Genomic DNA, 22,991 nt, shown 5'->3' with positions numbered 1-22,991 from the left:
GTAGAGGTATTGTTTCACAATGGATGGGCCTCACCTTGAATGCGCGTCGGTTGTTTGGCACGTAGCGGAACGTAACTTCAGAATGAAACAATGTGAAGAGAATATCTGCTCGTTTCGCGAAGAGACATCATGAAATAGCAGTAAAAGTGAAATAATTATTTCATAGCCTTGGTTTTGAGACAGTGAAGGCAATAATATTACGCGAGAAAATTAAACTTTTAAATGAATTCAGATACAATTCGGATTTGATGTTGACGTAGAAGGAAAAATTGCATCATCGAAGAGCATAGTAAACGAAACCATATAGGTCATCATGATCATCTCAGTATTTCAATCCTAGGATTGGTTTACTGCAGCCCATATCTATCCATTCTTCTTTATTTGGATGCAAGGCAAGGCTGCATATTCTAGGGAGAAAATATGGTGGTTTTCTGTTGCCTTCCACATTGCAGTACTGCGACCGATACCGTGAATTTCGGTCTGTGCCACCAGTGCCTAATGGTGAAAATGCTGCCTTTCACCATGGGTTCAGGATACCTTTTTAGTAGGAGTCTTTTTATCTCGTTGCCTGGTTCCGTAATACCATTATTGTATTTTTTTCTGCTAATGTGTGATTGCCTCGTTCCGAAAAACCATTATCGAATTTTTTCTAGGCGGAAAAAATTTCGCCGGTCAAGGGAATCAAACCAGCGATCTTCAGCTCCACAGATAGATGTTCAAGGAAATGGATTGCCTAACCGATTGATAAAGAATTCGTTGTTACTTACACCGCATATGGTAGCAACAGTAGGGAACAAACGGTAAACGGTTACTCTCCGAATGGCACATGTAAATCACCAGTGGCCAATCACTTTAATGCCTGGTGCTCTGACGCCGCCTGTCACACACACTCGTGGTGACTTGCAGGGGAAGCCGTAAATATATATGGATAAAGGGTTGACCTGAGAGGAAGATCCTCAATGCCAAAGGCCTCCTTAGTCATCTATTCATGCCGTGTCACCCCGTCTCAAGGGCCCGAGGTCCATCGAAGGAGCGGACCGACGTTTTGAGCAGATTCTTAAAGGTAATTCTTGAGATATTCATAATTGATTTTGCAGTTATATAACAGAAGAGAACATGAAAAAAAAGGCTTCGCAAGAAGTCCAAGGGAAAAAATCGTGGGCCAAAGAAGAATACTATATAACTCAGGAGACATCAGTGCATCACTTAAGTTCATTGCAAAAAGAAAAAGTCAGCTGCCAACCATTGATACGACTGCAACACTAATGACTTTATTCAACAGAGCGTATTAAAATTAGTGTAAACATTTCCACTAGCATAAATATGGGTCTGCACGTTTTTTCAGGGACTTTTCGTGAATATTTTTCCTTTTTCCAAACACTTTAAAAATCCTTCCTCTCCCTTACCCAACCCTTTAGATGCTTGCACCCCCTGCCACAAACCTTTTGGTGGGTCGCGTGGTATTTATGTGGATGAAATCAAGAGCACATTGTGTTTTATCTCTAAATTGAAATCATGAGAGTGGTCAGTTCCATCCAATACTATCAATTTTAGAAATACGTATACGTATCGATTTAAGTTTTAAATTGAACCGTCAGAACCTCTTATTGAAATTATTTTCTTCACCTCACTCAGCTATTCCTTTCATAGACGGTTAGAAATGCCATTGTCTGGAATTATGTGAAAAAATGACTTCGTAGTGGAAGAAGGAACCGTAACCTTGCCCTTTCAATCAATGCCACCTTTCTGATCACCCCTACTGTATGTTTGAGTTTCTTTCCAAACCCATTACGTGCCCATCATTCCCTCGCTTTGCAGCACTTCCCTTCAAGCCTTACGGCCCTCCCCAAATAAAGCCCCGTTCCCCCTTCGAAGAGATCTCGCTCCCCCCCCCCCAAGATACACCCTTCGACGCAGTGCCTAATGGCTCGCTAATGCAGCGAGCATTATATATAAGACCGTAGGGATTACGGAGCCCCGTGCCATGACATAATTGCGCCGGACTTGGTTTCGGTGCAAAAGAGTTGTTTAATAGATGTTCTGATGGGTGGCAGCACCGAGGAAGGAAAAAAAGAGCTGGAATTTGGTAAGAACCAAGTGGTAAAAAACAATAGATGTTTTAAAAAAATTAGAGCGAAAAATGAAATTTTTAAATCATGAGTGTCTTTCAAATATGATTGTAAATTATAGTTTTTTTATAATTTCCTAGTTACATTATTAATGCTAAATATGTCCCTTAAAAATGAATGTAGATATGTATTATACATGTTCCTATGTTTGACTGAAAGCAGATTGTTATTATTAATTATAAATTAAGTTGCAATAAGGCAGTTGTCCTGGTGGCAACGGTCAAGTTTGAGCAATGATCACTCTTACAACGGACATGCATACACACACGCAATAGAGAAACAGAAGACGAAATATTCATACATACAATTATACTTCCACATTACATACAAACAATGTTATAATATAATATTGTGTATGGGAGTGCAAAGTTTCTGTTATTTTTTACCCTCATAACTACAATGAAGTTTATCACCCAGTGGCTGCTTATTCTTAAAACTCCTAAAATTGAATGGAAATAGCTCAAACAAACCTTCAGGCAGCTGGTTCCATCAACAATAGTTCTGTTTTAAAAAGAGTATTTTTCTTATTTGTTTTTTGCGTTCTTATTTTTATTTTGAAACTGTGATCATTTTTGCCCTTAAGGTTAGGCTTTTCGACTGGTTCCCTCTTGTGAAAATCACTAAAACTACACCTGCGGTCCAAACCATGTGCTGGCATTCCTCAAGTATTGCAGTTGATGGGGATAGTAGTACGTTAGTTATTTGAAGAGGACAGTGATCGAAATTATCTAATGAATGCTTTTTCCGACGTACACTAAGAATGGAGGCGTGCTGATTCGACCCCTGGTGTAATTTTTAGCAGACCTGAGGTTCTTTGACTCCGACTTTTAGATCAATTACTTTCGTCATTAATAATTTAGTAGATAATTAAACTATTATGTTGGTAATTCTCGATTTTCTGAAAAATGTGTTGCATACTGAATAGAATACTATAAAATCACTTAATTGCGAGTTTCCTACGGTTTAAATATTGTTCGCACTTTGTAACAGGTTTTTCATACTAAATACTTAACTTAAAAATGCATATATATATGAATTACACACGGAAATATCGATATTCGATGTAACAAGTGGTAAATAAAGAATGGATTTAGAGTTTGGGGCATAGAACTGTCTTCGGCGTCATAAAGGTTGATGTCTGAAGGTTTAACGGAAGCAAATACCTAGCGTATAAGTTTCACACAAATAAGGTGAAGTGATTGTGTACTTCTGATTCTCAAGTTTCCAAGAGGTTCAAAAAATAGGGTATAACATGCACCAAAGAGCGTCATTCTTATTTTGATATTTTCATTTAACAGACCGTGATTTGGGCCATCGCAAGAAAGCTCTCAGTCTGGGTGAAATCATCAGCAACAGAGGAGGAATTATCTCGGTACAGAGTTGATTACTTCTAACCTGCTAATTTTGCTGGTGTTGTTGGCTGCATTGATTGCAGTCACATCCCTATACAAAAGATGACAGCAGTACTAATAAATATTAATTTAAAAATTACGGTTGCTCGAGGTCTGTCCGGGAAAGTTCCAACCAAGAAATATTTTGAGAAAAACAGCCTACCTAGAGAAATTTTGTCTAGTCCCCTTCGAAGTACTCCCCTTAGAACCTAACACACTTATCCCAGAGTCTCTTACACTTTTTAAAACAATTGGCGAAGGCCATCAGCTGCCTCGTCGCATACGCTTTTCTCTCGTCAGCGTGAAGAATTTCATGTTGCAGTTGCAGGGGACTTGCTCCAAGCCGCAAGGGATGACCCAGGTTTTCTAAAAAAGGTCATAATAACTGGAGATGAGTCATGAGTATACAGCTGTGACCCTAAAACAAAAACCCAGTCTTCCCAGTGAGGTCTCAAGGAGAGTATTTTGAAGGGGACCAAGGCCTTATTGTTCTGGGCAGGCTATTTTTCTCAACATATTGCATAGCTGGATAGTTTCCGGATAGAGCTCCAATCATTTTTATTTCTTCCGTAATTAGTCTGAAATGGCAATGGTCACAATTTGCAATGCATTGCAATGAAATTAAACTCTATCAAGTGATGAGATCACCAAAGTAAATATTTTTCAAGATGATTACTAATCTACTTGAAGATGGGAAATTACCTAGCATCACGAATAATCGTGTGCTATCGACTTGGAACTCAAGGAAACCTAGCTCTACTAACAGTCTTCCATCAATCAAGCTAGATTGGTGATTATCTCGGTGACTAAGTGCTGCTTCGTTTGTATACCCCAACAAGACACTACGTACTCCTAAAGCACTGTTTATTCTAAGTTTGTTGAGCATAACTACGAGAACAAATTAAGCGCGGTGGGTGATACAGTGGGTGAGATCATGTCAAAAAAATGAGAAAGATGAGAAAGTGTAAAACAGATAGATTTAAGATTTCATTTTTTCTCTGAACGATAAGGAATTAAAATAACGTTGCCGCACCGCGATAGGAGGAAAAATATTCGGTCAAAATCGGTGTGGTGTTTATGAACCCCCAGACATACACCCTAGCAGTGGCTTGCAGGGTACTAAAAATTCTAATATACGTAATACTATGCTGGAGGAATTAGAATAGAGAGTTCATTTGAGTCACGAAGATAAGGGATATTGGGAGCGATTCAGAGGATCTGAGCTAACTAGTGACCCGAGGGAAATATCAAGCCCCACGTTACTTTAACAGGCTTTACTACTCGAATAAGATAAAGAGTAAGCTAAAATGAATGAATATTTTCTGTCCTGTTTATGTTACATGGTGGGTCAATAAATTTTTTCCATGTCAGATGTAAATCCGTCCAAATGGTGTCTTTGAGTTTAATTAAGTTTAATATTGCTCCGAGTCTTCGCATGTCTAAGGGTTCCCACCCCAGAACTCAGCAGCGGTAATGTACTCAACGGATGTTAAATGAATGAAGACCGGTCGACCCCGTCCAGGTGCCTTCTAATTTCTTCAACCATATCCACTCCTCAATCTGCATTGATTATACATTCGCAAATGTGTAAGTTGAAAGGATTATTGTATCAATGTATTTGTTGCCGCGCTTAAATCCAGGCAATTTTCAATTTAAATTTCCCGCCATATCGTAGTTCCACTGGAGGTCGCAATTGACGTTCTTGAGAGCTATAAGCAACTAGTAAACAGTCATAACCTCAAAATGGCCGAGATGTTACGTACAAGTGCGGAGTACAATCGAAGAGCCGCTATTATCGAAAGTGTTCGCCCAGGGAAATATTTCGATTCTTCTGGCACTCCAGATCAACTGTTTACGATATTTTGTCTAAATATAATGCCTCCGAGAAGTCTGGGGAAGGTTTTGCTAATCCGGCGAGGAAATTTCATTCGAGGAAACGCGTGCTTGTCTGGATTGAAGCACCGCACCCTGTATACGACACTTTGGGTATAGGTTTGCATGGATGTGTTGCTTTTGCATGTGGTTTAGTTCTCTTTTACGGGTACATGACCTAACACCCCTAATACATTGCTAGCAACATCTAAATTTGTTGTATTTTACATTAATTTCACTCTCTCCATCTCCCTGCACGCTCACCCCTTGAAATCCTCCAGTCAGCGCCTATGATTTCCCCTCCATAACCAAGATGCCCGAAGAAAAAATTGATAGATAAAATATCGAGGGACAGCGGAAGAGAATTGTTGAAGGGAGGAGCACTGACTTATAATACGTGAACGAAATATGGAGACATGTGGTAATTTGAAGGAAATTTCCAACGAGGGAAGAACCTGCCTTTGAGCCAGTCAGTTTATCTCTCTAATTTATCCCTGTATTTTTAATATGAAGACTGGATACGTTTTAGCTCATATACAGGTACGCCATAATTTTAGAGGAGACGAGGCCGGGAGATAGGGAGGGCTAAAAACTGGAAGACAAAGGTTTAGGAGAAGACGTGGAAGAAAGAAATCTAGAAAAAGCAGAGCGAAAGCGGAATGGAGGAGGGGTGAGGAAGAGACGGTGGGGGCAGGGGAAAAGGGGCAAGGTTCGCAGAGGAAACGAGGGATGCGAGAAAACAATAATGGTATCGCTGAGGGAGGAGGAGGAGGTGGGGACGAGCACGATTGCGATTCTGCCGAGATTAAAGAGGAGTGTCCCGGGGACAACGTCTGGGTTTAATTAGTGTAAGTGGTTTTGTGTGTTTCCAACTGAGTGCGCCCCATTGTCGCCCCGGGCGAATCGACCAGTCATTGTCTCAGCGCGACGACACGCAGAACATGATTTCCTTCTTCCCCTTCCTCTCCTCCAAACTCTCTCTCTCTCTCTGCCCACCTCCCCTCAATGATTTCCGGTCGTCGATTTACAAGTGTGGGCCCCATTACACACGAAGCGGTGTTTTCCAAACATTCTCACCACCACTTGGGCACTTTGTGAAACGGAGATGTTCTCACGTCTCATTTGCCTAGAACCACACAAGTAGAAATTGTAGCTAAGTGCTTTAGTGCTGTAACTGCCGTCCTCATTTCATACCGTCATCATAAGTTGCCATTTCAAAGATGGATTATCATCAGTCAAGGAATTGAGTGACTTGCTGATCTCTTCAATCAATCATATTTTTGTTTGCGTTAACGCATTCCATCGTTTGCTTCTCGTTACTGATACGTACCCTTCCCTCACTGTAGTTAATATTTTCTCGGATAAATTTCATTTTATTATTATGGGTATTATACCGTTTTTGGTAAGGTTTGAATGAACAGAGGCGGTACGATGGTGGTCCCAAAAGTACCCGGCCTGACCTAGAGATGGCGGGAGTTGTTTAAAAAAATACCACTGTATTATAGAGTATGCAATCTAAAAAGTATAGGTTTCAAGTTTGAAGATACTACGTTGTTATGTATTTGTTTGGCAGCCATAAATAGTGGAACTTTACAGTAAACTCGTGAAATTGGAGAAAATTGGTCGTCGTTATGTGATACAATACTTTTATTTGAAAGGCCTTAGCCCAACCAATATAAAAGCTGAACTGGATTCTAGTCTAGGTGAGTCCGCTCCTTCGTTGACAACAACAAAATATTTGGTACCAGAGTTTAAACGATGCCGTACGAGCTGTCAAGACGAGTACCGCATTGGTCGACCAAATGAGGTGATGACTCCAGAAACGGTGAAGAAAATCCACGAAGTGATACTGGATGATCGTCAACTGAAAGTGCGTGAGCTAGCAGACATAGTAGGTATTTCAAAAGGTGCGGTACATCGCATATTAACTGAAAATTTTGGACATGAGAAAGCCGTGTGCAAGATGGGTGCCGCGATTGATCACACTTGAGCAAAACCAGTGTTGCGAAGATGTTTCAATTGAGTGTCTAGCAAAGTTTCACAGCAGAGAATTTTTGCGCTCTTTCATAACCAGGGATGAAACATTGGTCCATTACTTCATACCCGATACAAAAGAGCAATAAAAACAATGGATTAAAAAGGAAGAACCACCTCAATGAAGGCGAAGACCGTTTCATCTGCAGGTAAGGTCATGGCGTCGGTTTTTTAGGATATCCGTAGGATAATTTTCATTGACTATCTTGAAAAGGAAAAAATATCAACGGCGAGTATTATGCGAATTTATTACCACGTTTGAGCGAAGAAATTAAGCAGAAGCGGCCGCATTTGGCGAAGAAGAAAGTGTTGTTAAATCAAGACAATAAACCAGCTCATTGCAATCTCGCAATTTACATTGCAAACTTGCTCATGCTCATCCGTTATTGCAATGGCCAAAATTCATGAATGAAAGTTTGAATTGCTACCTCATGCACCCTATTTGCCAAATTTAGCCCCCTTGGATTATTTTCTGTTCGCAAGCTTGAAAAAATGGCTCGGTGGTCAAAGATTTTCCAACCGTGAAGAAGTGATGCTGGCAGTTCTGGCTATTTTGAGGAGCATGACAGTTGTTATTATAAAAAGGGTATCGAAGTTATTGAACATCGGTGGGGAAAGTGTTTAGAGCTGAAAGGAAATTATATTAAAAAATAAATACATATTTTTCCAAAATGTTTGTCTTTTCTTTGTTGGGTCGGGTACTTTTTGGACCACCCCCGTACAGCGGCACGTTTCTTTGCCTTCACTTTAAAAAACTTCTGACACCCGACTCTGAAGTAAACACTTCTTCAATGCCGCATTCATTATTACTCTCTTCCCCACTCCCCATAAGGCCTCAACTTGGACGAGGTGGAAGGCGTGTGCGTTATAATGACTCCGATAGCTGTGCTGCCGGTAGCAATTATGTTTTCTCCTACATGATTGACTTATTCCAGATAGATAAAAGGGTAAGAACCAGACGAAAGACAGTCCATGCAGCGTCTGTACCCCATTCCATTCCATTCGGGCGGTCATTCAATCGATGGTATCACGTTAAAAACGCTATTGAGGGATTCAACGGGAGATAATATCAATTATTGACCCCAGGGAAATATGATGGACACATCCCAATGATTGATCATAACTGTTTGGCCTTCTCGAATCACCTCCATTGGCCTTATTTATTCTTAGGGATCAGATTGTGACAGTTATTCTTGTGATGGCTCCTTATGCAGATTAATAGTATGATAAATCAATATACTTGGATACTTATCCCGGCTAACGGAGATTTTGTAATCGTGTTGCACTTAGCTAGTAATCGTGTTGCAATACCCTGGTTACATTGAGAAATGGCTTCTTCCGAGCCGCTTAGCGACTTGGGTGTTTGGGCGGCGGTGCCCATGGCATTTGGCGGTGGCGTTGTTTGTATGCATGGCTGGCGGCCACACGCCCTCTCACCACTGCTTGTGGGGTTTGTTTAGATGAAATAAGGATTTTGCCGCCGTATTTCGCTCCATTTCATAATTTACGGCGCATTTCTACCTAAAACCACAATATCCAAATATAATTTACCTCTATCCAGTAATAAGTCACCGTCCATAACCTCTACTAGTCATTATGTATTCATATATATGGTGAGCACACGACCACAGATGTCAATTTCGCCACTTCCTGCGAGTATATTCTGTGTTAGTATCGCTCCTTTGTTTGGTTTGTTCTAGCTTGAGACTCAAGTCAAGTACAATATAGTTTTTTTGGAAACCCAGAAATATTCCCAACAAAAACTCATAAAACTATGGTAACCTCCAGTGCAAGAAATTTAATTTGCAAATATAAGTGACCTCATAATGCAAATACGCATTATCAGAGCGCGTTATACGGACGGTAAACTCTCCCTCCGATTAAACGAAAGATTAAGGGTTGCAATCCTCAATTTGAGCACTGAATTTTATCTCTTGATGGCCGTTCTATTATGCGTCATATATACGTCAATAAATGACCAGAGATGGGATACGAAATAATTCTGCTTCGAGGTCTATTATTTGGGGAAAGACAGTTTATTAGAGGAGAGGAACGGAGTTTAAGCAACGCCTTAAATATAGCACATATTACGAAAACTATTCCTGGCACTCATTTTAAAATTGTTGAGTTAGACTGCACTGGGTTTGTAAACCCGGCAGAGTTTGACCTTGTATTTCGATGAATAGTCACGAAATCCCATTGAGAAGTAGACAAATCTCTGTTGTCTGGGGATTGTTGGGTACGTGGAGGACTTCAGGGGGAGATGTAAAAGAGGCGGAATGGAACGGAACGCCGAGTGGGGGAGGAATTCATGAGGTAGAGCATTTTGTTTCGAGAGTGAATTAGTATGACGCGGAACAAGGGATGGGTTGGGCCCCGCAGAGGGTTTTGTGCGCCGTCCTGGAAAAAAATTCTCTCGCTACATGCAGCGAGCGATTGTTTCGGCGGTGAAGGGGAGAAAGAAATGCAGCGGTGGGGCATTTGGTTTCCAGTTGGTTCTCATTTGGACAGGGAAAGAGAAAAATGCCCATTGAATTCAATCCCTGAGTGCCATCATTGTGAAAAAAGTGCGAGGATTTCACGAGCATGTTTCCTCTTTTCTAATCTGGAAGGCTTGCTACTTTTCATCGGAAGCATTAAAAGTATAAGATAACAGTTTAAGGTTTAACTTTGTGAGATTCCTTCATTATAAGGGTAAAAGGAAAGTTAACATTTCCACCAAAAGGATTTAATATCTCACGACCATAGTTTCGATGCTGCCTATCAGGTGGATTGATGATGATGCGCAGTGCAGGGCATGACTGTTGATGATGCACAGCATCGAAACCATGGTCGTGAAATATTAAATCCTTTTGGTGGAAATGTTAACTTTCTTTTTACCCTCATAAATAGTATAGTTATGGCTATATTATTTTCATCTGAACCCGATTAGTTTTAATGAGTTAATCTGTAAGTAAATTCATAGAATGTAACCAGTTTTAAAATAATTTTTTAAGTTGTTTCATAACGGTTCTTTAGTTCTAGTGTTAATAGGATTTGGCCTTCAAAACATTTAACATAGTTAAATTATGCCCTCAAAGCTCCTTTTTTGTGCTTATCTCTTTAACCCGCGCATTTTTACCCATAGTGTTCCCTACCTTCATTTTTCCCTTCTATCACTTTTGTCATGCTAAAATTTTATAATGTTACTCTAGCTTGCGAATTTCATCAGTGTACAAATCGTAGAACTATTTTTTCAATTAGGTTTATTTGTAAATACGATCGTTGTTGTTACATGAGCTTTGACTCAAGGTTTACATCAACTTCCACAAGGAAATTCGATAGTAAAAGTCGCCTTTGTATCGGTTTACGCTCCAGGAAAATAAATAATTCCGCAAGTAATTGAAACGCAACAGTTTCTTCCGTATTCCTTCCGAATATCTCTTCTTTCTAAGTTTATCTATCCCCTTTAACATTAACATACAACCCCAGCATTAGATTTCATTTAAGTTTCCATCTCTCTCCCTAGTTACTAATGCTATGACAATCGGATTAGTTTATTGACAGGGCTTCTAGCAGAATGAATTGAAATCCCGGATTTTACATCGGTATTCAAATACCCATAGGAGTCTGGGAATATTAAAAATGTTAATTCATAAACATTAAATATAAAAACGTCGATACCGGCGTGTTTATCTGTTCTTTTATATGACTGTGAATGTTGTGAAGGAATGACATGAAAAATGTGGCTTAGTATACGTTTAGGATTAACCCCATATGTGATCCCGCACAGGCTTATAGGCCTTCAAAACGCAAACCCGCATCCTTAAAAAATAAATAAGCTATCTTTTCCAAAGTCATCAGCGAGATAAAATGGTGTGATGTTCTCGCGTCAATTTCCGCCATAACCGAGTAAATTACGCCGTCTCCATTGAATGCAACCTACCCTCGTAATGGAAGCGAGCAGTTTGCGACTATAAAAAATAAAAGTTATATGGGGCAGGTAAGTTGGAGGGGATTTGGGCATTGTATTGAGGTGATAGGGACATAATGCCCACGGTTCTCCGGAAATGGTACCGTTTTTCGTCCAGGGGGGAGGGTTTGGTGGCGATGATTGATGTCCTGACGTTTCGGCCGCCCCAGGACGAGCGACCTTCCCCTCCGACTGACACGGTGGAAGAAAGCATGACACGCGTCGGAAGAAAACAAGAGGACGAGAGGAAGGCTGGCGGCGCGGCGGGAATTCCCCACTTTCCGGCGCGGGGGTCCCCGACGATCCACCTGCCTCGGCGGTGAATGATGGGGGCGGCCCTCGATAAAAAGAGAGTGGAACTACCCCGAAAGACTGTCGAGCTTTACGCTCGGATCGCTCTGAATAAAGACGGGAAGGGAGCATTAATCACTTGCACGGATCACCGGGTTCCAGTCCACGTTTTGAGTTTTGATAGTTAAAGCGTTTCTTTGTGCTCGCTACGTAAGTTGCAAACAACCCAAAATATTTGGAATCATTTGTGAAAACAAAGGCGTTATTATATTTTCATTCTCAGTTGGGAGGGAATGTTGGAACACGGAGAGGTAACATGGTGCTTTGTTTCATTGGAGGAAAATTAAACCTTCAAAAATACGGTAAAATTCTATTCAAAGGCAATGACTGATCAGTGATGTTGATGATTTTACTTTCATAATTTAAAAATCCATGAAACTTAACCAAGATTTACCTGTTGGTTTTGACTTAAGAATCTAAGGTACTTCATTCAAAATATTTTGTGGTCTATGTTTAACGAAATTCAATTAAATAAAATCAAACTGCCAATACCACGGAATGGAAAAAATAGACCAAAGGTGGAAAAGTGATCAACAAAAATAATAAGATTGAATGATTCAAAATGAAAACTATTAAATTGTGGTTTTACATATTATAATGTTTATTTTATGACCGAATCATGAGGGTTACTCGTCGAAAATTAGACTTGGATTAAAAATACCTGCGGGGTAAATTTAAAACAAACGTAATTTTCAACATTAAACGCTTATGAACTCCCACAACTTTATCTGCAGCCAGTATGAAATTTTCTTGCACACTCGGATGAATTTTATTCAAAGTTATACATTATTACAATTTCGACAAACTAGCTTCCTATCTAAGGGCAAAAATGTACTAAATTTTGGCACTACACATAATTTTTCGCTGTAGATAAGTCACGCAACGAAGATGACTCTAGTTCCATCCCTGTGAATAACGTTTCGCCCCAGGTGGATGTCGACTTAATCTTCATCTTTCCACTTGGATCTCCATACTGGCTTCTCTATTAATTTTGAAGTGATTAAACAGCTTCTATTTTTATTCAATTCTTCATGCGAATCATTGTTTTTGCTACAAAGGAATGCTAATGACAAGCAAATGAATCGGACGAATAACGGTTATGGATCTACATCTACATCAATACTCTGTGAGCCACCGAAAAGGTGTGTGGCAGGGGGTACAGCACCAGGAGGAAAGGGTAAGGGATGAGGGGGTTAGGGGTTTTCAAATGGATTGGGAAAAGTGGAGGGAATCTGCAAACAAATGTATAAATATACTAGTATAACCATGCGCAGTCGCTACCTGGTAGGTCAATACTTATTTTGTCGAGCCGGCTCCTGGGGGATTTCGATTACAAGCATTCTAGTCTCTTATTGTTCTTGGAAAAAATGAACATTAAAACCTGTCAGTCTTGCAGTCTATCTCTCTAATCTTATATTCGTGATCCCTCCACGCGTATTACGTTTGGGTTCGTATTATGTCCTTGATGTCATCAGAAAAGGACTCATCTTTAAATGTATTTAATAAATTTAATCTACATTGTAAACGCCGCTGTTTAAGGGAATCCCAGCCTAAATTTTCTAGCTTCTGGATGTTAAGGATATTGGGATATTTTGGCTACCTGTTTGAATATTAACTCTATGAGAATTAAAGTAACAGGATATTGAAGATTGAATAGCAAATGCTAAAGAATAGATTTATTTTATCGTTATATTGAAAACTATCGTTAGGATAAAAGGTTTAATAATGAAAAAAACTACAAAATTTTGGCAATCGCGACGATTGCCGCTCGTAATTTATCAATTCTCTCTTTCTACACTAATATCTTTTAATAATATGTTTTAACTGAATAAATATCCAAAATTAAAAAATAAATACCGAAAGATATTCGTTAAAAATTATTTTCATATTAGTAAATAATGCTAGAAATTTTCTCTTCTAATTGATTTTTCGATTTAAGTTATGCAAGACATCGGAAAATAATGTATGAATATATGAAAGAAGATTTATCTGAGTGAATAACGATAAAAGCGTAGAAAAAAAGACAGTTAATTATAGATATCATTGACACAGTCCCCTCCATCTTCCCAAAGTAAGTATGATTGGTTCCAAAAATTTCGCCGACGAAGGGAATTTCGAAGCTCTCGAGTTCAAACGCTGCCTAGCATTTCTTTTCCACACACTCCAATTCCGCTCTACCCTCCTTTCAATGAATTTTCTAACTACCACGTTCTTTTTCTCCACGCATAACCTTACTCACTCCTTCACAACCCGTACCAATCCGAGCCACGGTATCAGTATAAATGTGCCGACGCAACTCAAATCCACTTCCTTTGTTCCCCCAACGTGCCCAGGAGAAATATCACTTGACAAAAGACTCGCGAGACCCGCGGAAGGTATGAAGATTAGTAAGCCTCTCGACAAGGAGGCTGAGGTTGTGTGTGAGGGGACCTTGGAGAAATACAATCGTCACTGGTGTGAGGGGCTGGAAGAGGAGGGAGGGTCCGTGAGGTATGGAGGGAAAGAAGAACGTCTGGGGGGGTGGGATGGGGCGAAGTCCTGTGGTGTACATCTCTTTCTCTCTCTCTCACGCGCACACACACACACATATGAGGAATGACGTTAGACCGGGGGAGATCGGTTGTGGTTCGCGGAGGAAAAGAGAGGATTGAGGGCGAGGGAAGAGGTGGACCCTGAAGAAAGAGCGATCGTGAGACGGGGAGACCGCGCCCGTATTTGCTTACGCGTTTTGTTGCGGGCGGGCCCAAAAATAGAAAGCTTTCAGGGGGGAAATTTTTATGCGCCACCAAGTGTGGGAGAAGAAAAGGTCCGCGGGGACATGAAAATCGATGCGGAGGAAAAGGAAATGCCTCAGCATCAGAGACAGCTGAAAGAGCGCTCGGTTGAAATTTTCACATTACATTGTACCTCCACTCGCTTCATCAGTCTCCTCGGTCCAAATAAATCTGCAAATGCTAATATTCCAAAAGTCATCTTGGTGATATATGATATAGTTCCTTGTCAACGATACCAACTGTCAAAGGAATAAAACTGTGGCACGATAATGCAAAGACGCTGATATTTTGTGCCGTCGTGTTCGTGAATCGTGGGCGAAAAAAATGGATTGCTTGTTTCGGTTGGTCAGACAGGTAATAGTTTTTAAATTCAGTCTTCCTTACCAAATTATGAGCAAAATTATTTCCTTGAAGTAAATATTAAATCCATTTGGCCTATTTTTTCACCTTTTAATTGTTTCAAGCAGTCCTCGCGTGAGGAGTGGTTTCCATCTGGTTTACTTGATTTTGAAATTCCCACTTTCAATCATCCTGCATTCAATATTTCATTATAAGGAGATTGAATGTGGAGAACAATGTTGGTCCCGATAATTTTGTAGCTTATTTTCCCAAAGTACCTTAAGCAGTAATTTTGTGATTTAGTAAAACGAGTAAGCAAGCCTTAGCTCATTATGAAAATATTGTCATCAAACGCATGCATATTAAAATGAAGTATTTTACAATGACAATGGACGATAATTGGTTTTGAGAAAGCTTAAAGGCCTCACAAGAAATCAATTTCTAGCTTATCAAAAATAATTTCCCGTAGTGAAGTTCATGACAATTTTTAATAAGAGCCTCATTTCTTTCTGTCAGGGTTCTGAGTACCGTAATCGTGCGAAAGTTCTAATTTGCAAATGGGATTGAATTTACTATGGGAATAACATATGAAATTTTATGCACTCAAATTGAGCCTACTGATTGCCCTTTTAGCAGTCTTATTATTCCATTTTTTCAGCGACCATGACTGCTAATTGAAGTAATAATTATAATAATCACTTTCCAATATTTGAGAAGATGATTTACTAAACTACTGTTTATTCAAACACAGTTTCATTCGCTTGGAGTGATAAAATTCATAAGGTGCTTTATATCCCAGTGAAAAACCTATTTTCATATCAAAATATGCGTTGTACATTAAAAGTTCTTGCCGAGTTCAAAATAAAAAATACTGTCCAATTATCACTAAAACTGCTTAGTTATAGTCGTTTGCAGCATGGTGGATAATATAATGTATAAGAAATTGATTCTTTAACGTAACTTAAGCTCTCAGATTATAGTAAGTCTTACAAATTTAGTGTAAATTGGATTATTTCACGCACAGAATAGATATTTTAAGCATCCAAATCGAAAATTTAAGTTGATTTATAATATTATCATGTAGATATCCAAAAATTGCTATAAAATTAAGATTTTTAGATAGGTGTACACTTTTGACGTAATATAATTAAGGATAGGCATGGGATAGTAGATCATCGTCATTTCCTCTTGAAAACTGAAGCACGAGTAATCCAGAAACTGGAAGAAATACAATAGTTGAGTAAAAATGAAAACCAATTGGGAATCTTCAGATTAATCGGGAAGATAAACCGAGCGCAACCGGGTGAGGTTGCGACGTTTTCGAGATGGGAAAGGCGTGGGAAGAGAAGAAAAAACATCCACCCATCCCAGTTCTCCCTTTCCCTCTTCCCATCCCTCCTCTTACCCTCTCTCCAACCCCACCCCCCGTTGCGCTTCCTGATGCGGCAATCGTCGCCTCTGGGATTGCCGCTGTGGGACCAACAAAGTCGTATAAAGTCAACCCCAGAAAAAAAGAAGGGAGTTGAATTTAATCGTATCCACGACTGCGGGGGTGTGAGGGAAGGGGATCGAAAGTGGAATGGGAGTATTCGATGCAGCAGAATGCTCGAGAGCCATGCGGAGTGCCGAGTTAGATGGGACGAGGACCCAAAATGTGTGGCGATCCCTACACTGGGGATCTTTTATCCCCCTCACACATCGCAGAAGTATGAGGGGGATAAAAGAGCAATCGACATTCGTGATGAAGTCTACAAGGGTGCGGCTCACGGAAGTCTTAGATCGAGAGGCAGAGAGATTTTGTCGTAGGAAATAGACTCGTAGAGGAGATTTCGATTTATTTTTAAGAAAAATGGGAGTTGTCCTCTGTCACAATGCTTCAACGTTATGACAGTGAGATATAAGCTACTTCAAATACTTTGAAATGACTCAGTGAACTCTTGCCATCGTTTTATGGACCAGGTTTTGGTTCAAGAAGATGATTTTATCTCTTTTATTACCTTCACCGTGTAGGGCTATAGGTTTCATGCCCTTGAGTTAATTCCAAGACGATGAGTTTCTTCTCTTTTCAAGTTATAAGGGTGCTCACTCAGTGAGGATTTACTCGGATAGAGTTGTAATTACACTAATTACACCTATTACTACACCTGCAGCAATTGGCGTAATTATTGTAATTAAACCTAAGAATATCCTATTTCTTATTCCTACCGTACACATCTTTTGATTCCACAGCTCAAGATCAATAAACATTTACTTCCGGGATAAACCCCTTAGCTCTTCCAACTAAGCTTTGATGAGGTTTTTATTAAAATATTATGAAGGAATTTTTCCTTATTCCAGAATTAGGTGTAACAAGCGAGCCAAAGACCACACGATTTGAATTGCAAACACTTTTTAGTTGAAACGTATTGATAGGAAAGTCTGCAACAGGCTAGAGAACTCGTCGAATTAGATTTGTATTAAGGGTCGATTTTTGAGGGTTTGGTAGACTATAGTCATGCACTGCATTAAAATACAGAAAAATAACTGTTTTGCCCCAGGAGAGACATGGGGTTTACCCTGCGATAAGGTGATCCATCGTATAAATTCGGACACTGGCAAAATATACTGACACAAATGCCTCTTACGTGGTCGTGATTACTTGATATGGTCGAATATCTTGGTGACGGAATTTTGCATCTTTTTAGTAGTAAAAAACTCACTGCAATTCCACAAAATAATTTATCAACACACGAGCATAATTTCGACCCTGAGTGTCATCCTAAGGTGCATCACAGAATTGAAATTATGGCCAATGGACCAATAAATTATTTTGTGAAATTGTATTTTGTTTTTTTAGCTTTATCATGAAGGGATTCCATCAAGTAAAACCCAAAAATGTCACCATTTATCTGCCGTTATTAAAGCGACAATCCTTGTTCATCCGTTCACTGAAAATAAAACGTAGCAAGAGAATTCGAAATGCACTGTACATTTGAAACATGCAATGACGTGTCCGGAAGTTATTTTTTGATGCACCGACCAAAAAAAATAGCAGCGAAACACATAAAGGATTCAACGGCGTCGAAAAGAGGAAATTTATACCGGGACGGCGAGGCTTCCGAAAGAGAATTGCCGCTCCATTAAGCCCTCCCAACCCTGCCCGTGACGACATATATGGGACTGTCAGGGTACCGCTCTGTTCAAGAGGGGGGACAGGAGGGATACGGAGAGCATAGGAGGGATAGATGATTCGTTGTTACGGGCACCAAAGGGGGAGGGGTGCCCCGGGAGAGAAGGGGAGACCATCGCACAGGAAGGGTGAAAATGTGGGACGAGGAGACTGGAGGGGCTGTTGGAAGTGTTGGGGGTTGGGAAAGGCGGTAGAGGGGGGAGGATGGAGGGATCGGAAGGTTTGGGAGGGAGCGGAAAAAGCTCCAGGAAGGAGGGCAGAGTCTGCAAATGTGATCTCATCGGGACTCCGTAGAGATAGAGGGGAAGGGGGTAAAAAGGGGAGAGGGGGTGGAGGCGGGACCATAAATCTCTTCGCTTGATGGCCCGAGTGCTTTTCCCGGAGAAGACAATCACGGCGACCCTTTGCCCAGGGATGCGACTCAATTATTGAGATTGTATTGCTATTCCTTGGGACGACTACACACAGAATTTCCCTCTCCCTCTGCGTGGCTGAGGGAGATAAGCAACCACCAGCGGATCACGATTTTAAACTGCTGCGAGCACGTCTGGATCAGAGAACTCAGCTCTCGGATCGAGTCCTTGGGTGAAGGGGGATCGGTCGCGGGAGTGGATGAAGGGGGAGTCACTTACTGTCCCCGCACCATGTGGAGTCTTACGAATTCTTTTTAGGGTTGGTTATTTTATATGCTTCATTCACACCGATACATATACATATATCGACGGTTTTATGCTCCCATCAATACTCATCCACTCCGTAGCTCGTGAAAAGTTATAAATGCAAGGTTTTTATGCTCGTGTCATAAATTCGAGGATGGAAATCTTTTCCGACGAAGGCAAAAGTTGAGTTTCTGGCAATACAGTCTTCTTCGGCGATTGGTCTTTATTGTAAATTTAACATTCGATAAGCATCGTGAATATTTTTTGGATAACATTAAATCCCCTCCAATTTCTCTTTAGGCTGTTTTAAATTTGAGCGATATTTGAACATTTTTCCGTTTGAATAGTTATGTCTAGCACTGAGATCCCTAGCCAATGTATTTGTGTAAGCCTTTCAAGGCACTCGGGATTGTTTTGAAAATATCAATTTAAGTCCATTAGCTAATAAAAATAATAACTTATGACATTTGTCTCTTGTGAGGTTGGACTCAATTGAGAATATTATATGAGATTTTTCAATAATCATTCATAAGTTGTCTTAATTACTTGAAATTTGGTTTTAGTATTCTTAAAATAAATGATAAATGAATTCCTATGATCAATCATTACTATTACCAGTAGGAGATATACGTTAAACATAATGCTATTTTAAGATACCCTTTAATGTGACATACATTTATCTGCACTTGTCACCAGAAAAATGTCAGCATATTTAATATTATTGAATATGTCCGAGTCTCGAATATTGAGTAATTTTAAAGGTGAAGTGGAAGGAAATAAATTTACCAATCACTACAAGGTTTTGGCAATTACAAATGAGTTTCAGATGCAATGAATTTCCAAATTTCCCCGTTAGAACTGACCCAGCCCAAAACGTCTCTCATTGGAACAAGTAATTCTATTACAATGCAACAATTTCAGAGAGTTAAAATCATTCGCCTTAACCTAAATTCGGACCCGGATCCCTCAATGTCCGGCCGAGTCTAAAGCACTTGGCCAGCCTTCGAGGATCCGGTTTCCAATTTAGCTTTTGCTGAAATTGTTGCATCGCAATGTACATTTAGCGGTTGGCTCAGTAAAAAGTTACTTTCGCGGTATCTTCCGTAGTTTCTTGGAATAAGTGGTCATAAAGTAAACCTGCTAGTGCTCTTTTATTGAATGTAAAATGAGATAACTCTTACAAAAAGATCTCATTATGTTCACCTAAGGGCCAAAGTTTGAAACGTTTTGGCTCACATCCAGAGACATTAAGTCATTAGTGTTCAGCCGGACAAAATAGATAATATTCTATTTAAGAAGATATAGTTTGCTATTCACGTATTTTCCCTGCATTCCTACATATTTATTTGTCAACTCATGAAAGAATAAGCGAATGTAATCGCGAATTACAAATTCCATACCTGACATATATTTAAAGTTGAATATACTTCACTAAAGAATCTCAGAACATTTTTATCATTTAATCATGCCCAATTAAATTTGACATATTTTTGGTCATATTCTTTAGGAACTGCCATTATGCAGCAATGTTGTGTTTCAAGTGTGTGAAAAGTAAATTACACAGTAAAAAACCTCTGCCGACTAAGTATTTAAAAGGAAAATCATTGCAATGGGATCTAATTGAATATTATATTGGTTTTCTATCATTTGTTCCTGGCATTAAGAAAATTAATCTGAGTTGATTATAACTGATTTTCTTTCCTCTATTTATTTTGAATAAGATACAATGATTGTGTATTTATTATTACAATGATTAGTGTATTGATAGGGAAATATATAAACATATGCAGTCATATTTCGTAATTAGCTATGTGACAGTATGACGCTTCGCCATGGGTCTTAAAAATTCGTGATTAATGTGATAATAAATGCTTTTGAAGAAAGGAAAATGAACTTCTGTGAAGGGGAAGAATTGATATTTCCAGGAAAAGGTAAAAAAAGACAAAAATAAATTAACTTGATGCATGTAATAAAATGTGCAATATTATTTAATTGTAGACTGTGTGAAAAGAGAGACATTTTTAGCTGGAAATATGACGGGATAGCAATTATTAGCCCTTCTTTGAGATTTCAATTATAAAATAGGTATCTCCAAGAAGTACTTTTGTTTATTATTAGAGAGAGAGATTTTTTTGTTTTTGAGAGAGTTGTGTTTTTCAAGATCATCGCAGTAAATTTTTTTAAATGTAGAATGCGTAAACATAATGTTTTGTACAATATATCATAAGCGGAATTGTAGTAAAATTTTTTATCATGCATAATATATCATTTTAATGGTTTACAGTGGTATTAGGGAAGAAAATATCCAGGTAAAAGTAGATAAGGACATATTGGAATCAGTGGAAGAGCTTTGCTAGTTAGAAAGCAGGATCAAGAAAGATAAAAGAGGGTTATAGTAATAAAAAGAGAAGGGACGAAGAGGGTTCCCTATCAGAATTAACTAACAACAGCAAATAGAACAAAAACATAATTAAGGAAGCATTTTCACTATAGTTTGTAGATGAATTTAATCATCTACAGAGCTGAGGTAACCAAGGCAGGAGCAGCAGGGAACAGAAGTTAGGAAATGATGGAAATGTGGTGCAACAGAATGATGAAAATAAAATCGATAGACAGAGTAACAAATGAATTATGCTTGAAAAAGTGTGAAAAAACCTATAGGGAACATTCCCGAGGAAACATTGAGGGGCAGAATTACTTACGTAGGCCTAGGATGAACGATGAGAAACAGGTAATGGAAAATGTCTGGGCGAGGGGCTATGAGTGAGTTTAGAGATTGGCAGGAGAGTTTGAAGGGCTGCTATAAATCAATCCTCGAATTTATAACCCGCCATAAAATAAGAAATATGAAACAGTATTGATAACGCAATGCTGAAAACACTGTCACTACTGTCTCTTCAGTACCCTTGTCTTCACAAGTGAAGACAACGGTAGGAGAGGAGTGAGGATGACGATAGCTGCCGGACGGGAAACCGATAATACACCTCTTCCCTGAGTCATGTCGCAAGGGAAGGAGATTTGAAGGGCCGATTCTCCCAACCGTATTTTCTCCTCCCTTCCCTCCCTTCTGCCTTGATCGGATTGCAAAAGAGAAGGGATACGGAAGCGGACAGCAGGCCGCGATGGGATATAAAGATTTTTCCCTGCGTTTTTCCCCAAAAGATCTTAGGAAACGGAAGAGAGCTTCTTATTACGTTTCACGTGGTTTTTCAGAGAAATCCGAAGGATTCTCTCTTTTTTTTCGCAGATGTAATAACGGATGGGAAAGAGGAGATTCGGACGTATTATTGTGTCATGCGAAGAGGGTGAGAGAGAAGGGGGCGGGGAGAGAGTTACCCGAGGATCTCTCTAGACTTATTACGGTCGCTTGGACGTCTTGTTCGGACTTTGGATGAAGTATCCCCCTTGGCCTCGAGATGCGGAAAACAAGCACCACGTCAACTTTCAATCACGCCGCCCACGGATGCGGAAAATTATTTACTCTCTTTGCTCATGATATTAAAACCTCGCATTATCCCTTCTTATAACATGAGGAGATCGGCGACTATTCTCAGTGAGAATAAATTTGAAACTTATTTCCAATTCCGCAGGAGATTGGAAGGGATTGTTAACATCTGGCTGAACCCAGAGATGCAGGCAATAGAATAATTTTCTTGAAACGTCAAATTTATTTCAACAATCGATTATCTCCCTCCCTTGAATTTAATTTATTACTTTCAAACACTGAATAAAAAAAATGTTTTACTCAGAATGAAAATAACAAAATTTTCAATAATTATCATTTTGTACCTCATATTTATTTACCATCAATAACAGTCAAATTTATATTTTTTCCGTAATAACCATCAAATACTGAAGCTTTTGATTTGATTAAAACCTAGGAATCCTTTAATAGCCCTGCATTAAAAATGTGCAGCATACCTGCCTAAGAATTATATTCATATCCGTTATCCAAATCATCATTAAAGGGTCCGCAAGGAATATGTTTTGTTTAAGAGGATGGTGGGCTATCATAGATTAAACAAAAGAGTTATTGCATTAGTAGAAAATATGGCTACGCATAATTTGCAGCGGATCTTTAAGGGAAGAATATTTTATGCCTGAAAAGAAGAAATGTACCAGAAAGTTGAGCAGAAAAAGTACCCGTGCAGCAATTCACGAAATGGAAAAACCATACGGTTGGAGCCAGTCTTGTGGCGCAAAGGGGCATATGCAGTACCAGGGAAGGAGTCACGGTAAAGGCCAAGGGACAAGTTCTTAGATAAAATAAGGAGAAATGTTGGGGAATGGTTAACAGAGAGTAATGGTAGAATGCAGACAA

At 39.4% G+C, this 22,991-nt stretch overlaps 1 protein-coding gene across 2 annotated transcripts in view; it reads right to left on the bottom strand.

The window, feature by feature from the left end:
• VGlut (Vesicular glutamate transporter) overlaps positions 1-22,991 on the bottom strand; it is a 279,852-nt gene that overhangs the window by 230,544 nt on the left and 26,317 nt on the right. The window lies entirely within an intron of this gene.

The sequence above is a fragment of the Hetaerina americana genome, unplaced genomic scaffold (assembly GCF_022747635.1).
Source record: "Hetaerina americana unplaced genomic scaffold, ioHetAmer1.1.p SCAF_10, whole genome shotgun sequence".
NCBI lineage: Eukaryota > Metazoa > Arthropoda > Insecta > Odonata > Calopterygidae > Hetaerina > Hetaerina americana.
This window is presented reverse-complemented; position numbering and strand designations above follow the sequence as displayed.